Source organism: Ornithorhynchus anatinus, chromosome 1 (genome assembly GCF_004115215.2).
Source record: "Ornithorhynchus anatinus isolate Pmale09 chromosome 1, mOrnAna1.pri.v4, whole genome shotgun sequence".
Classification (NCBI taxonomy): Eukaryota; Metazoa; Chordata; class Mammalia; order Monotremata; family Ornithorhynchidae; genus Ornithorhynchus; species Ornithorhynchus anatinus.
In genome coordinates, this window is record NC_041728.1 from 159,419,031 (window position 1) to 159,434,300 (window position 15,270).

General features: G+C 41.2%; 1 non-coding gene across 1 annotated transcript; it reads right to left on the reverse strand.

Annotated features, from left to right (window-relative positions):
• Nucleotides 1-1,434: 1,434 nt before the first annotated feature.
• On the reverse strand, nt 1,435-1,572 carry LOC114817812. The gene has a single exon (XR_003765667.1). It is a non-coding gene; the product is annotated as a small nucleolar RNA SNORA7 (small nucleolar RNA).
• Between the last annotated feature and the right edge of the window lie 13,698 nt (nt 1,573-15,270).

Consider the following 15,270-nt stretch of genomic DNA (forward strand, 5'->3'; position numbering starts at 1 on the left):
ATACCTTAAGAGTAAAACCATTGCTTTCATAACTTCTGAGGTTATTTAAAGGAGTGAAATTTACCCTCTACTAGGAGAGGTGGAGAACCTGAGAATTGTTTCCTTCTGGCAGTTGTGTGCTGCTGGTTCATCATTGTTGTTATTATTGAATTGTTCTTTTGCTGTATTGATCTCTTTATTTTGATTCCTGTTTATCCACTGCCAGCACCACCCCCATATTGTAGATTGTGTGACCCTGTGTCTGAATCATTTTACTTTTATTTTCTCTTCCCTCCCACCTAGACTATGGGCTCACAGTAGGGGTGGTTGAAGCTATTGAAACAGAGCTGTGGAGTTGGGAAGGGGAACAGATTTGGTGCGGAGGACATGCAAGACAGGGAATATGTGCAACCTGATAAACTTGTATCTATCCTAGTACTTAGAACAGTGCCTGTCCCATGGTAAGCGCTTAAATACCACATTGTACCACCCTTGAAAAGCCCTTAACAATGGTTATAAAAACACTCCTAATATATGTGCTGTTTTCAAGGATCTTGCTTTAAATATGTCTATTTTGAAACTATGTGAACATCAGACTTTAATATTTAAAGAAATCACTCTCACATTTAGATCCATGAGGAAAAGCAAAGCTCTTGGACCCGGTTGTACCCCCATGCTCTCAGCAGAGGGAGGGAGTATTCTCTTTAGAACTCTGCAGCAACCTTCTCTAACACATTTAATACCAGGAGAGGCTACAGGGTTTGGAAACTCTACTATCACAGTCCATGAAATGAAATAACAAATAGCTGATCACAGAAATCTATTTTTAATCTCATTGCTCTCAATTGCTGGAAAGATCCTAGCCAGGAACTCTATGTATTTATTACTAAAGAAGATGGCTCAGTGTGTACTCGGTGCTTAGAACAGGGCTTGGCTCATAGTAAGTGCTTAACAAATGCCATAATTATTATTATTATTATTATTCCAGAATGTCAGTCTATCTCAAGGCCACAAATGAGTGTGGTGAACATGGCCTTTGCTGCAGGCTAGGTCCTGGAAAAGTGCATGGAAAAGCATGTAGAAGCAACATGATGCCCTGTAACTGTTCTGTGCTAGGATTTCAGCCTTTGACCAATTGCCATTTCTGCTCCCCCAATTAAATGTAAGACTTTTGGGGTCACCTTTCAGTCATTTTTCAGATAGCTGGACTGACACATGTCATTTGGAAGTCTTGTCTTATGCTGTCCAGTCGTCTCTGACTCATAGCAATGCCATGGACACATCTCTTCTAGAACACCCCACCTCCATCTGTAATCATTCTGGTAGAGCACCCATAGAGTTTTCTTGGTAAAAAATCCAGAAGTGGTTTGCCATTGCCTCCTTCCATGCAGTAAATTTAAGTCTCCACCCTTGACTCGCTCCTTTGCCACTGCTGCCCAACATATGTGAATTTTGACTTGTAGCAGATTGCCTTCCACTCACTAGCCACTGCCCAAGCTAGGAATGGAATGGTTATGCCTTTGCTTGACTCTCCCTCCCATAGTTGAGACTGGCAGAGTACTGGAAACTCTCTAGGTGAGACCCTAAGAGGGGTAATTTGGGAGTACCTGGTGCAAAGTACATCTGCTGTACCCCTTAACACACTTCCAGTGGGAAAAGCAAATGGCTGAAGAATGTTCTATTAAGCAACTAAGTGCCAAACACTTTACTAAGCATGGGGGTCTTGTCTTGTCTAGTGTATCCAGAGTTTTCTTGGTAAAATATGGAAGTGGTTTACCTTTGCCTTCTTCTGCACAGTAAACCCGAGCCTCCCTCCCTGACTCTCTCCCATGCCACTGCCACCCAGCACAGGGAAATATTGACTTGTAGAAAATTGCCTTCTACTTGCTACCCATTGCCCAGGCTTGATTCTGCTGGGTAAGAATGTGAATCTGTTTTATTTTCCCTCCTTAGCTAAGACTAGTAGAGTATTGGAAATTCTCCAGGTGTGATCCTGAGAGGGGAAGCACAGGGGTAGACATGAAATATTAAGGTTGGACCCAGTCTCTGTCCCATATGGAGCTCACAATTAAGTGGGAGGGAGAAAAACGTATTTAATCTCCATTTTAGAAGAGAGAAGCAGCATGGCCTAGTGGATAGAGCATGGGACTCGGAATCAGAAGGTCCTGATTTCTAATTTTGGCTCTGCCACTTGTCTGCTGTGTGACCTTGGGCAAGTCACTTCATTCCATTGTGCCTCAGTTACTTCATCTGTAAAATGAGGATTAAGACTGTAGGCACCATGTGGGACAGGGATTGTGTCCAACCCAATTTCCTTTATTTACCCTAGTTCAGTCCCTGGCGCATCGTAAACATCTAGCAAATACCACAGTTATCATTTTACAGATGAGGAAAATGAGGCACAGAGAAGTTGTGACTTTCCCAAGTTCCAGAGCAGGTAAATTGTATAGCTAGGATGAAAGCCCAGGTTCACTAGATTGTAAGGTCTTTGAGAGCAGGGGCTTTAATATTTCATGCAAGTCCTTAATAAATAACATTGTTCAACTTGGCCTGAGTCCCAGGCCCAAAGTCATTCCACTGGGCCACACTAAATGTAATAACTGTATTGCTCTAAGAGAATTAGTAAATTCCCAATAGCTTAATGTGGTGCACTATGCAACCTATGCCTGAGCTATTTCTTGATGGCTAACTGATGATTATGAATGTTTTTATTTTTTACTGTTGGAGAAACAGAGGCTCAGATATCTTATCAATTTCAATACTATTATTTTGATAATCCATGGCAAAGGCATTTCCAACCTACTGATTCATTCATTCATTCATTCATTCAATCTTATTTATTGAGCCCTTACTGTGTGCAGAACACTATACTAAACACTTGGAAAGTACAGTTCGGTAACAAATAGAGAAAATCCCTACCCAACAATTGGCTCACAGTCTAGAAGGGGGGAGACAGACAACAAAACAAAACAAGTGGACAGGCATCAATAGCATCAATATAAATAAATAGAATTATAGATTATTAACCTAGTGGATTTCTAATAGGCTATGCTACTTTTAACCACCTTCAGAGGTTCTGGAAAGGTGACTCGAGAGTAGAATCATTGTCTACGAGATATGTGGTAACAGTGATAATAATTGTGGAATTTGTTGAGCATTTACTAATAATGTTGGTATTTGTTAAGCGCTTACTATGTGCCGAGCACTGTTCTAAGCGCTGGGGTAGACATAGGGGAATCAGGTTGTCCCACGTGGAGCTCACAGTCTTAATCCCCATTTTACAGATGAGGGAACTGAGGCACAGAGAAGTTAAGTGACTTGCCCACAGTCACACAGCCGACAAGTGGCAGAGCTGGGATTCGAACTCATGAGCCCTGACTCCAAAGCCCGTGCTCTTTCCACTGAGCCACGCTGCTTCTCACTGGCACTACTATGTGCCAAAAACTGTACTAAGTTCTAAGGTAGACACATATAAATTCACATAGGGCTCAAAGTATAAGATGGAGAGAGAACAGTCATTTTATCCCCATTTTACAGATGAGGTAATTGAGTCACAGAGAAATGAAATGACTTGGTAAGGTCACACCGCAGGCACGTGGCCCAGCCAGTATTAGAACCCAGTCTTCTGACAGTACTGTGTTCTTTCCACTAAGCCACACAGCTATCGGAAAGAAGGATTCCGAAGTTGGTACCCGTCTGAGGCCCATTTCCAAATGTTACATTTACTCGTAGGTGTCACAGGTGAACTTGAAAGAGATAGTTGCTTCCCCCTGCTGACTAAACCGAATCATTGTGTGGATTGCATATTTGCCTTGGCTTTCAAACTCACCTATTGATGTGCATACCAGCCTCTGGGGAATGTAGTTAAGGACAGTGGACTTGAATGAAGTACCATTCATCCATTCAATCGTATTTATTGAGCGCTTACTATGTGCAGAACACTGTACTAAGCACTTGGAATGGACAATTCGGCCACAGATAGAGACAATCCCTGCCCAACAACAGACAACAGGAGACAGACAACAAAACGAAACAGAATAAAACAAAGCAAGTAGTCTGGTATCAATATCATCAAGTTAAATAGAATCATAGATATATACACATCATTAACAAAATAATAAAGTAATAAATAATATATACAAACATGCACAGTACTGTGGGGAGCAGAAGGGGAAAGAGCAGAGGGTGGGAGAAGGGTGAATGGGGAGGAGGAGCAGAGGGAAAGGGAATTTACCAAACTTACTTTTTACTTACCAAAAAGGGAAAACCTGTCCATAGATGAGTCTCTAGGCACAGGGTGGAAGCACCCATAAAAGGAGACTAAAAGAGCTTTACTGTGGGAAGACGAGGGAATCTCCCCAAATTCACTGGAACTGACTAGAAGAGACCCACTGGAAGGAAAATATTGGCACAGCATGCTTTAACACAGGACTATGATTGCTATGAGGCCAAGACTTGTTTAAGCCATGAAGTCATTCGTAGTTGGAAGGGCTGAAATATTAATTCGTAAGAATTGATATTGGGGGGAGGAAGAGAAGGAGACAAGGGATTAAAGATGGAGTGAGAGCAGGAATATTTATTCATTCATTCATTCAATTGTATTTATTGAGCGCTTACTATGTGCAGAGCACTGTACTAAGCGCTTGGAATATCTGAACTTCACACACACCGCCACTCCCTTCAGAGCCAAAAGCCCTTCTATTCCCCACACTGGTAGAGAAGGAGGGAGAAGAAGTCTATGAGGTTAGGGAGACTTTCTAACCCTTATCCTTGAGACTGTTCCAACCGTATTCTCATTCATTCATTCGATCTTATTTATTGAGCACTTACCGTGTGCAGAGCACTGTACTAAGCTCTTGGAAAGTACAATTTGGCAACAGAGACATTCCCTACCCAACGAGGGGCTCACAATCTAGAAGGGGGAGACAGACAACAAAAGAAAACAAATAGGCATCAATCCCATCAAAATAGATAAATAGGATCATAGATATATACCCATCATTAATAAAAGATTCCATCCGTGTCCCCCGGCAGGGCAGAAACATCAATTCCTAAGAATTGGCTTTGCTCTGTAGGGTTCACAGAATGTAGTAAAGAATTTCTGTACCATAATAATATTGGTGGCATTTGTTAAGTGCTTACTATGTGCAAAGCACTGTTCTAAACTCTGGGGAGGATACAAGGGGATCAGCTTGTCCCATGCAGGGCTCACAGTCTTAATGCCCATTTTACAGATGAGGTAACTGAGGCACAGAGAGGTTAAGTGACTTACCCAAAGTCACACAGCTGGCAAGCGATGGAGCTGGGACTAAATAATAATAATAATTATATTAATAATAATGTTGGTATGTTAAGCACTTACTATGTGCAGAGCACTGTTCTAAGCACTGGGGTAGATACAGGGTAATCAGATTGTCCCACGTGCGGCTCACAGTCTTAATCCCCATTTTACAGATGAGGTAACTGAGGCACTGGGAAGTTAAGTGGCTTGCCCACAGTCACACAGCTGATAGGTGGCGGATCCAGGAGTCGAACTCATGACCTCTGACTCCCAAGCCTGGGCTCTTTCCACTGAGCTACGCTGCTAGAACCCATGACCTCTCACTCCCAAGCCCGGGCTTTTTCATGGAACCAACACCAGAGTAGAGAGACATCCTCGCAACCAAGAGCCTCAACCAATGTCACAGATGCAGCAAGAAGAAGAACATGAATGGTAGATCTAGAAGAGAATTCCTGAAACTGTGATTTGGAAGAGATGGTGGAGTGACAAGGCAGCTGTGATTTCTGAATTTGAACCATTCATTGCAGGGGACTTTTACCTGCAACACCTGAAACAGTGCCATCTGAGAGAACCCTGCACCCAACCTGCACCCACGAAAGAGGTCAACAGTGGGTTCAGATTCTGTGCAACCTGCAAAAAGGCTACTGGTTCTGCCAGCGCATGGGGCTGGGAGTCAGAGGACCTAGTTTCTAATTTTAATCCTGGATCTGCCCCTTGCTTGCTATGTGACCTTGGGCAAGTCACTTAGCTTCCCTGTGCCTCAGTTTCCTCATCTACAAAATGGAGATTAAACCCTACTCCCTCCTACTTTGTCAATCAAGGGTATTTTTTGAGTGCTTACTACATGCACAGCACTGTACTAAGCTTGTGGAGCCTTTAGTAGCTACAGGATCACTTGTGTCCTTTACAGATACCTGCTGAGTTCTTAATGTTTAATCATCTCTGTGTGGTGTTACTTATACCAATGGATAGATGCATTAGTGAACTTTATTAAAAATTATATAAATAATTGTGTGGTATTTAAGTAATTACTACTACGTAGTAATCATAATGGCATTTGTTAAGCACTTACTACATGTCAAATACATGCCAAGAAATGTTCCAAGTGCTAGGGGAGAGATACTGTAATCAGAGAAGCAGTGTGGCTTAGTGGAAAGTGCATGGGCTTGGAAGTCAGAGGTCATGGGTTCTAACCCTGGCTCCACCACTTGTCAGCTGTGTGACTTTGGGCAAGTCACTTAACTTCTCTGTGCCTCAGTTACCTCATCTGTAAAATGGAGATTAACACTGTGAGCCCAATTTGGGACAAGCTGATAACCTTGTGTCCCCCCCCAACACTAAGAACAGTGCTTAGCACATAGTAAGCGCTTAACAAATACCATCAATAGTAGTAGTAGGTTGAGCATGATCCCTGTCTCAAGAAATGTTCTCATTGCCTATTCTTTGATGGATGAGGCCACTGAAGACTTTCTGACTAATTAATGTCCTAGGAGTGCATGAAGACTTGTGCCCAGTGTCAGAAAAGTTCCCTAGGTGAGTGGAACTCATCCTTCTTGCTTACATCTAGGCTTATAGCACATGTGACCACTGAATAGTTATTAATTTAGTAAATCGGTGGGAACAGAATCTCCCTCCATATACCTTGTCTATGATCCAGACAAACAGTGTGGCCTAGTGAAAAGAGCGTGATCTAATAGTCAGAGGACCTGGGTTCTAATTCCAGCTCTACCACCTGCCTGCTGTGTGACCTTGGACAAATCATTTAACTTCTCTAGGCCTTCAGTTTCCTCATCTGTAAAATGGAGATTGAATAACTGTTCTCCCTCTCTCTTGGAGTGTGAGACTCCAAGACAGGAACTGTCCTGTCTGATTATCTTGTTTCTACTCCAGCATTTAATATAGTCCTTGTCAATGGTAAGAGCTTATTTAACAATTACCACTATTATTATTTTTATTATTATCATTCGTGGCTAAGGAAGATGTATATGGAATGCTGAATGAATGAGAATCCAGGCTAAAATTTAGAGAACTCAAGAAGTTTACCCCTTCAAAGACCATTAAAAAGTAATACTCAAAAGGAAAGACAAAGAGTTAAAAGAAAAGACGTAATTGAATGTGTTAGGAATTGTAGGTCTGGAAACCCAAGAGCAAAGAGAAAACTTCCTACTGCTCAATTGCTCCCTATGCATCGTCAGTAGCTGTAACATTTAAGTTTTTCCAGGGGGCATCTGTTGAGACCAGGTATTTCAATGCTAATCATAAATAAGTCAAAAGTATTACTGCAGTTTTGTTATTTTAATTCCCTATCACTTTGAGTGACTGCAGTGTTTTTCTATTATTTAGGAGGCCTGATAGAATGAAACTGTCTACATTTATTAGTATTTCAGTGAGGCAATAAGCTAAAAGTAGATAGAACAAGGCAAACAAAACATTTAATCAGAGATCAGTGAAAAACTAAATGTAAAAGGGTCACCAATATCTAGAGAAACTAGCTTGTAAAACTGCAGGCAGGGGGCTATCAAAGAGAAATATGGTCCAGCTGTGATTAACTAAGAAAAAACTAGCACGAAGGGTGTCATAAAAGGACAGATTTAATGACTGCTGCAAATTTTAAAGGCCCCGATGAGCCTCTGAAATTTAAGCTTTTCAATCCAGGTTCTTTGCCCTAAGACAGCTTCAGGGCTAAGCACATTGGGTTGGTTGTAGTACTTCCGTTAATACCCAGTGTTGACTCAGGCACAGTCGGAATCAGATCCATGGGATACCTTTGGGACCTGAATGGGAAATCTTTTCATATTTTATTTCTGGAAGATAGAGAGAGAACATGAAATGGCCTCCAGGTTAAGAATTATGTTTAGGGGAATCTCAGAAAGATTCGATTACCTAATTGAACCCCCCTATGCTGGGGTTACTGTGAAGCGAGATAAGCATTGAGCCATCCAACACATCCAAGACTGTTATTCTTCTGTGTGAGGCTATGGAGGTGTTTTGAAACATAGCCAAAATTTAGTGAATGGACTCATATTTATAGAATGGACAGAAAAAGTAACTTTTTCCCAATCAATCACTGTGGAGAGTAGAGAGGTTTAATCTCTAGAGAAAATTTGAGAGTATCTTTTAGTGCTTAACCTTTGTATTAGTTAACCCTCAGAATAGATTTTCAATGATCTAGGCCCTGTAGGCATAGATAGGGTCATAAAGTTCCTTAACCAGGATCACCTGTTCTCTGGATTCACCAGATAAGGTGTGGGGCTGCCTTCTGAGCTTGAATAAATCATGCCAAAGGAAAAAAAAAAATACTTGGCCTATCCCAGCTCTGCCACTTGTCAGCTGTGGGACTGTGGGCAAGTCACTTAACTTCTCTGTGCCTCAGTTACCTCATCTGTAAAATGGGGATTAAGAGTGTGACCCTCATGTGGGACAACCTGATTACCCTGCATCTACCCCAGAGCTTAGAACAGTGCTCTGCACATAGTAAGTGCTTAACAAATACCAACATTATTAGTCTTAAAAAAAAAATGTCACTGTTCTTATAAATGCTTGAAGATTGGAGGGGTGTGTCTGAGCCACACACTACCTCTTTAGAAGCAGCTTGGCCTAGTGGGAAGAGCATGGGGCTGGGAGTCAGAGGACCTAGTTTCTAATTCTAATCCTGGATCTGCCAGTTGCTTGCTATGTGACCTTGGGCAAGTCACTTAGCTTCTCTTTGCCTCAGTTACCTCATCTATAAAATGGAGATTAAACCTTACTCCCTCCTACTTTATCTATCGGTGATATTTTTTGAGCACTTACTACAGGTACAGCACTGTACTAAGCCTTTAGGAAAGTACAATACAGCAGAGTTGGTAGACACATACCATGACTATAATGAGGAGACAGACATTAAGATGAAATAATTTATAAAATATAATTTAAAGATATGAACATAAGTGCTTTGAGGTGAGGATGATGTGAATACCAAATGTCCAGAGGTCACAGATTCAAGTACACAGATTTATTCATTCATTCATTCATTTTTATTGAGCACTTACTGTGTGCAGAACACTGTAGTAAGCGCTTGGAAAGTATAATTCACATGGATAGCCCCAAATAGGACTGTGACTGTGCCCTATCAGATAATCTTGAGTCTACCCCACTTCCTAGTACAGTGCTAGGAACATAGTAAGTGCTTAATAAATACTATTTTTAAAAAAAGACCAGTTGTCAGTGTATGTAAGTCAAGAACTTTATTATATGTTAAATTAGTTCTTCAGAGAAGACCTAAAATAAAGGATGCTAAGCTTTTTTTGGACAGGCAACCTGTTTACCATCCCAGTTGTATTATACTCTCCCAAGTGCTTACTATAATGCACTGCAATAGTACACATTCAGTACACCCTTGATCAATGCTGCTGATCTCTGGGATAAAAAATTTAACTTCAGGGATATAAAGAGGGAATTCAAGGGTGATATAGTGGAAAGAGAAGGGGTTGGGAGTCAGAAGACCTGCTCTGCACCTGGCCTGCTGTGTGACTTTAGGCAAGCCACTTAGATTCTTTGGGCCTCAATAGACCTACCTGCCAAATGGTAATAATAGATTCCTCCCACTTCAGGGATCTTGTAAGGATAAGATGAGATAACTAATGCAATAGCACTTTGAAGAAATAAAAGATAAAGTGTACCACAAAAAAAAAATATTGACCAGCTACTCCCCCTCTAGGCTCTAAACTCATAGTAGGCAGACTGTGTCTACCAAATCTGATATATTGTACTCTTCCAAACACTTACTACAGTGCTTTGTACACAATAAGTGCTCAATAAATGCCACTGATTGATTATCACAATTATTAACCACGTTCTGGTGTGGTTGTCTCTGTCCCAGTGAATGAGTGGAGCATGGAAGAGATTACAAGAGAAAAGGTTAAAATGGCAGCATAGTGACCAAAATGTGTGACGTTTGATATATGAGGAAGTCTCTGATAAAAGATGGAAGCAGGAGAAGATGACAAAGACAAATGTCTCTAAATTCAAAATTAACTCATTTCTCCATCCCTTCCCAACACTGAGGGAAAAATAATGGAAGGTGGAGCTAGGGGGAATAAGAATGAATAATAAAAGGGAAAGGAATATACATATATAACCTAAGAGGTTCATAAAATATTCTTCGAATAAAATCCCAAACAGCAACTTGTAAGGTTCTCCTGGCTGGAGGGGTAAACAGTGAGTACTTTCCAGAGCCTTTGAAATATTGCAACTGGAATACATGATCATTGAAAAAAACATATTTTAATGGGAACAAACTCTAACATCTTACTTTCCCCTGGCTCATATGTCTGATCCATCACCAGTGCATTCATATAAGAAAACTTTCTAACATAGACAACTCTCCAGCATCCAGAAGTGCAATATACACTTTGTGCATTGGCTAGGGATGGATTTTTTTTTCAAAGATTTTCAGCTGTTGGCTCAAGATATGCATAAGGTCACCAGTATTTGTATATCTGGGCTTTTACCAGCATCATTACTCAGTCCGAACATCCTATTGAGGTCAGGCTGTCGATGCTCACACTTGGATGGCAATGGGCAAGAACAAGTAGCTATAGGTGGCGGTTGATTAACTTCCTTGGCCTTCTGGCCACGTCTGGGATAATTCCTCCAGAATGTTGACTCCATTTCTGATGTGGGCAGATAACACATTTCTGCAGCTCAGAAAGTCAGTTCAAATGTCATGATGATGATTGTGACATCAGCAGTGGTGGTTCCCACTGCCCTTGTCACTGAAGGAGGGGAGGAACTGCCATTACTTTTAAGGCACCCTAAGTGGCCCTTCAGTCCTACCATGAGAGTCCTAACCATTTTGGGATTTGTAGTCACCTAAATACTACTACTATTAATGAAGATGGTATTTGTTAATTGCTTACTATATGCCAAGCACTGTTCTAAGTGCTGGAGTAGATACAAGCTAATCAGGTTATCCCACGTGAGGCTCACAATCTTAATCCCCATTTTCCAGATGAGAGAACTGAGGCACAGAGAAGTGAAGTGACTTGCCCAAGGTCACACAGCAGACAAGTGGCGGAGCTGGGATTAGAACTCATGACCTCTGACTCCCAAGTCCATTGCTCTCGCCACTAGGCTTTGCTGCTTCTCAAATTTCTCTGCTCCACCATTCCAGGGAGAAGAAACAGCAGCAGCGTAAGAGTTCACCACTGACTACGTTGAAAAGGCTATGGTCAATACTACTGTGTTGGATTTTTCCTACGGTATTTATTTCTTATGGTATTTGTTAAGCACTTACTATGTTCCAGGCACCATAATAAGCACTGGAATAGATACAAGCTAATCAGTGTGGACACAGTCCATGTCCCACATGGAGCTCACAGTCTTACAGATGAGGTAACTGAGGCACAAAGAAGTGAAGTGAATTACCCAAGACGTGGAGGAGCTGAAATTAGAACTCAGGTCCTTCTGACTCCCAGGCCTGTGCTCTAGCCACTAGGTCATGCTGCTTCTCAGTTGTGAGGAGTCCACTACTTTGGTCACTACCCTATTGCAATTTTTGTAGGCTTTTTTTCTTTTACTGTTGTCCTTATTCCAGCATCCTAGTACAGCAAGGACACAATCAGAGAACGTGTAATAGTTTATTGATTATTTATGTCTGTCTCCCCAGTCTAGACTGTAAGCTGTAAGCTCCCCAGCATGAGAAGCAGCGTGGTTCAGTGGAAAGAGCACGGGCATGGGAGTCAGAGGTTGTGGGTTCTAATCCTGGTTCCGCCACTTGTCAGCTGTGTGACTTTGGACAAGTCACTTAACTTCTCTGTGCCTCAGTTACCTCATCTGTAAAATGGGGATTAAGACATTGAGCCCCTCGTGGGACATCCTCATTACCTTGTATCTACCCCAGTGCTTAAAACAGTGCTTTGTACATAGTAAGTACATAACAGATACCATAATTATCATTATTATTATTACCTATTACTGTCCTCTATACATGATGAGTGCTCAATAAATACAATTGACTAACTGATTAGGGCTGGAGGTTGGTGGTGCAAGATCGAGGGAGGGACAAAGGAGAAAGGAAGTTCAGTTCAGTGGCTAGAGTGGGGATGAAGATGTGGATTTGCGTATTGAGAGAGGTGTCCAAATGGGACATACTGGCCTGGGATAAGTGAAAGGGGCCAAGAGGTCTCAGGGAGGGACAGTTTAGTGGGGACGGAGGCATATGGAAGAGAAGGTGAGTATGGAGTTTGTGGTAGGAGAATAGGATTTCATAGTTGGTGAGGTTAGAGTTGTGCAGTGACTACTGAGGGTAGGATCCAATTTATTTTCAAGTTGATGAGTGATTGAGGTGGGATGGAGGTGGTTATTGGTGGGATGGAGGAGTGGGAACAAATGGACAGCTGGGGGTTATCAGGAACATCGGCATGGATATTGAGTTTAGAGACAGAGAAAGAAGGTAAGGAAGATATCAAAATCACTCAGCAAATTGGAAGTGGGGATATTAGGGCAGTAGATGATCCAGTAGTTGGAGATGATTGGGGAAGCAGACAACATGGACTTCAAAGGAAGATAAAGAGAGGGATGTCAGGGAGGGAAGGAGATGGGATGTGAGTGGCAATGGAGCCCAGAAGCAAACCATCTCCTATCCCTTTCACAGAAAGTACAGGAGAGTCGGGTAAGGTGAAGTCCCCTCAGGACAGAATGATGATGATGGCATTTATTAAGTGCTTACTATGTGCCAAGCACTGTTCTAAGCACTGGGGAGTATATAAGGTAATCAGCTTGTCCCACGTGGGGCTCACAGTCTTAATCCCCATTTTACAGATGAGGTAACTGAGGCACAGAGAAGTTAAGTGACTTGATCAGTCACACATCTGACAAGTGGCAGAGCTGGGATTAGAACCCATGACCTCTGACTCCCAAGCCCGTGCTCTTTCCACTGAGCCTTGATGCTGCTTCCCATTATGGTAAGGGAGATAATAGTGTCATCTAGAGTGAGCCAGGTTTCAGTGATGGAGTGAAGAATTTGATTTTATAATGTTGTTTCAAATTTTAATATCCTGATGAGGTCATAATTGCTAACTAAAACAGCAAATATCTCCTTAATGTCATATGTTTTCAGACATTCAGGGAAATTCTAAAGTCTTATGAATAAATCTGCTTTGAAAAAAAATCAACCTTATTTCCTGGAAAATGATTACAACCCTGTGATTAGTTTCTAAGTAAAATATTGTAATAGATGAGGCAGAGAGAAAAAATGGAAGAGAAAAGAATAAGGCTATGAATCAAAAATCTTTTTTTTAAATGCTCCCTTTATAGGAAAATAATAAACACAGTGATATGTGGAAGTGAATTAGCTAACACATTTTATGTTCTTTCAATGTTTTTCCGATAAACTACATTGGTATGATATTAAAGTATAGTAGAAATATTAGGTGGCTTTTCTCATAAAACTCTGGGGTGGAAATAAGTTAAAGACTAAGACACTCATTAAATATATTGAAAAAATACACTTTAATCAAAGAACACCCAATTTGTTAAAAAGACAACATTATTTTTAATCTCCTTTAAAATCCTCCTCACTAATGAGGGATAATGCTGGATTGAATCAGGCCAAAGGGATTTCCTGACATAAAATCTGAGACATCTCTATAAATCAGGTCAGTGAGTAAGTATGCTTCTACTAGCTCATGTTTTATCTTAGCAAAATAAATCAATGAGTGTTTGAATAAATGCTTGAATTGGTGAATGGAAGAATATAGGCATGAACAAAGTCATTACATTGAAAATACATTGCCAATTTTGCCATAAGAAAACTATTTTTTACTACCCTTCCTCAAAGCATTTGCAAACAGTTTCTTTTTAAATTTCGAATAAAAGACATGGGTGGAATCAGTTGATGCTATTTATTGAGCACTTACTCTGTGCAGAGGAGTGGGTAGAATTCAACTGAGTTAGTAGGCAAAATCACAACCCCTTGCCCTCAGAGTTCACAATCTAGCAGAAGTGACAGATCCTTAAACAAATTGCAGGCAGGAGGAAGCAATAGAGTTTAAAAATGTGTTCATAAATGGGTACCCAAGGGCTTAAGTGACATGGAAGTTCTGGAGTGCTAATAGGGAGGTAGAGATGAGAGGTTAATCCAGGAAGGCCTGCTGGAGGAGGTGTGTTTTTAGAAGGGCTTTGAGATGAGTGAAAATAGTGGTCTGTCAGGTGTGAAGAGAGAAATTACAGGAAAAATGTAGTGTAAGAAAGAGTGAAAAGAATAAGGCTCAGTGAGTTTGGCTTCAAAGGGGGGAGGATAAGTACGGGGAGAGGGCTAGTTGATTGAATTAAAGGTGTTTCCATTTGATGTGGAGAGGAATGGACAACCATTACAGGTCTCTGAATAATAACTTTGATAATAAATACTTGTCATATTTAAGTACTTACTATGTGCCAAGAACTGTACTAAATGCCAGGGTAAATAAGCAGGTCCCACACAGAGCTTGCAGTCTAAGAAAGAGGGAGAAGCAGCATGGCCTTGTGCAGAGAGCGTGGAGCTGGAGTTAGAAGGATAATGTGTTCTAATCCTGGTGCCACCACTTGTTGCTATGTGACTTTGGGCAGGTTATTTAACTTCTCTGGGCCACAGTTACCTTATCTGTAAAATGGGGATCAAGACTGTGAGCTCCACATAGGATAGGGACTGTGTCCAACCTGATCAGCTTGTATCTACCCCAATGCTTAGTAACAATAATAATAATAATAATAATAATAATAATAATGTTGGTATTTGTTAAGTGCTGACTATGTGCCAAGCAATGTTCTAGGCACTGGGATAGATACAAGGTAATCAGGTTGTCCCACATAGAGCTCAGAGTCTTCATCCCCATTTTACAGATGAAGTAACTAAGGAACAGAAAATTTAAGTGACTTGCCCAAGGTCACACAGCTGATAAGTGGCAGAGCTGAGATTAGAACCCATGACCTTCTGACTCCCAGGCCCATGCTCTATCCACTACTCCAGGCTGCTTCTCTAAGTAAAGTGA